Source organism: Malurus melanocephalus, unplaced genomic scaffold (genome assembly GCF_030028575.1).
Source record: "Malurus melanocephalus ecotype Western Australia unplaced genomic scaffold, MMel_1.1 scaffold_2015, whole genome shotgun sequence".
NCBI lineage: Eukaryota > Metazoa > Chordata > Aves > Passeriformes > Maluridae > Malurus > Malurus melanocephalus.
In genome coordinates, this window is record NW_026625247.1 from 2,892 (window position 1) to 5,488 (window position 2,597).

The 2,597-nt window shown below is 45.3% G+C and overlaps 1 pseudogene; it reads right to left on the reverse strand.

The window, feature by feature from the left end:
* Positions 1–2,245: 2,245 nt before the first annotated feature.
* The window catches only part of LOC130587511 (protocadherin gamma-B5-like), an 8,864-nt pseudogene continuing 8,512 nt past the window's right edge, over positions 2,246–2,597 (reverse strand).

Consider the following 2,597-nt stretch of genomic DNA (forward strand, 5'->3'; position numbering starts at 1 on the left):
CAATCGACTGCCAGGACAACAAGAATTTTATGCAACTTACTCATCCATTTCCAACTATGCCACAGGGAACTCCAGCACCGACCCTGTCTCTGGATAAACAGACTACTTCTTTCTGTCCAAGCATAACACAACAGGAAAGCAACTTTTGCATAGAGACATCATTAGAAGAAAAGATTTGTGCACAGCTCCTCAGATCCCAAATACCACAACAAAGACTGTTCTGTTCCTCTTGATAATTTGAACAAATATCAAATGTTAGATACACAATAAATTATTACCAGCTCTGGCAAAGACCCAAACATCAGACTGCAACTGAAAGACAACATCAGCATTCTTCAGCACATGGACTCCTCAAAAGATGTGTGACTACCATCTCAATGCAAAAGAATGTGAAACCCAAAACTAGGTCATGTGAGTCCAAACCACGAAATATGAAACTATAAGACTCCCCCTGAGTCACTTTCATAAGGTCAGCAATAACTCGGGACATCAACACAACACATGCTGTGTCTCCACCAGTATCACCTCACACACCACACTCCCAACACTCCCTTCAAACACTTCACAGCTCACAAGGTTATCACACATCTTCAGAATCCAGAGAGACTTCACCAGAAGAAAAGTTGTTCAGAAAAAACATCCTCAACATGGATAATATTTGTTTTCTCAGCTTGTCCCTGAGACAAGAAAAAGCATTTATTACAGAGACATTTTAAAGAAACACATCTATGAAAGTGTCTGTCCTTCCCCCTGTAGATATGAAAGACCTATCTTAAGATCATCAGAAGAGAGAAGCAGGAAGTTAACACCTGCAGAACTGAAGAGATCACAACACTCTTCTAGATCACATAACTAAGAAAAGGTGATTAATTCAGTTGTTTACTATGCACTGAATAAAAAGCTTGCTCTTCCCAAGATCCCWCATGGCTTCCTTCATAAGTACAAAATTAAGTTTTCAAGTTACACGATTACGATGACGTGCAAACACTTTGTGAGAACCTCCCACGGTTCTCCATTCAGCTGGAATATACATCTTCTAGACAATTAATTTGGGAAGGAAAACTTCACATTGCTTGATCCTAGAGATGGAAACTCGACAGAGAATGGAGGAAAACGTTCCCTTGAGCCTTTCAGCAGACATTGAGGCACAGCTCACAGGATTGAAATCCCCAACCTTTCACATCATCCAGGGTGTTCTTCCACCCATAGATCTCAAAAAAAAACATGTCACTGAAATTCTCCTCCCCAGACAATTGTTCTTCACACCGTTGACTTCACCTAGCTTTCTTTACCTAGCTTTCTCTGTATTATGGAAAATACATTTGAGTGAACGCCGAAGTTCTGTGGAGGGACTTCATAGGTCTAAAAGGAAAAGCTGAGCAGTCCTCCAAGACAGATTTAGGCAATAAAAATCCATACAAGGGCAATAATCGCTACCTTATATCTCCCACTGCACCTTGAATCTCTTCCTTCCCATTCAGGCAAATATCTTGTGCTAAACATTTTTTAGCCAGCAGTCACCCAGCCCCCTCTGACATAGCTCTGCCTTAAAACATAAGAAATCACTAAAGCATTTGTGCCATTTCGTCCTGCACATTCTCTTCCACATGCAGCCACAGGCTTTTCAAACATCCACAAAATTCAAGAGAATATTTCATCTTTATAACAGGCAGACAGTCATCATCAAGGACCAGTTCTTGCCTGGCGCAATCCTCTACTGGGGACAAAGTTCAAAGCACGGACGACACCGAGATTTTTCCTGGTGACCTCCACTATGTAGCAGAGAGAACAATAAAGATTGAGCACAACGTGCAGAGAAGTTGCACATGAAGCTATCATCGTTTGGTTTGAGACACACTTAACCTATCCAAATACATGGGCTCTTCTGAAGACACTTGAGGCTGCTAATAACGAAAAATTCCATTTCTTAGTAACAGAACACATCACTTCAGAAGAAATAATACGATCAGAAACACAGATTGCACACAACACAGGTAAGAGAGAGGAGAAAACACTTAGAACCTGATAAATACCCCAAAATACTGAAACCTCTGACCTAAGAAACCACCTGCCAGAAGCAGCCTTCCTTCTCCTGCATCCTCCACTAACTAGGAAGGCTAAGCACCATCCACTCATCTGTCTACCCACTGTAAGACACACGAGATTTCAGAACGTCAATAAATGAAGTTTTGGCTTCCTTCCAGCAAAACCTCCTATGAAAGCCAGAGAATGCGGTCTGCAAAGGTCACGAGAATATCAGGAGAAGGCTTCGTGAAGAAATCTGGCTAGAGAAACTCACCGAAGGAGCGGCAGGATCCGCGAGTGGAGCACCGGCAGAGCCCTCGTCCCCGAGCAGGGGCGCGGGCTCGTCGGGAAGCGGCCGGGCCGGGAGCGTGTCGCAGCAGCTGGCGCCCGAGAAGCGCAGCTGGCTCTTGCGAGAGTCGGCCGTGAGAGACACYYCKTGCGAGTAGGACTGCAGGAAGGCGCGCACGCCGTCGATGCCCACGAAGTGCGAGACCGGCACGCCGCGCAAGGCGCCGCTGCTCGCCGCCAGCAGCTGCTCGCGCCGCCAGCGCCGAAGGCGCAGCGCCAGCAGC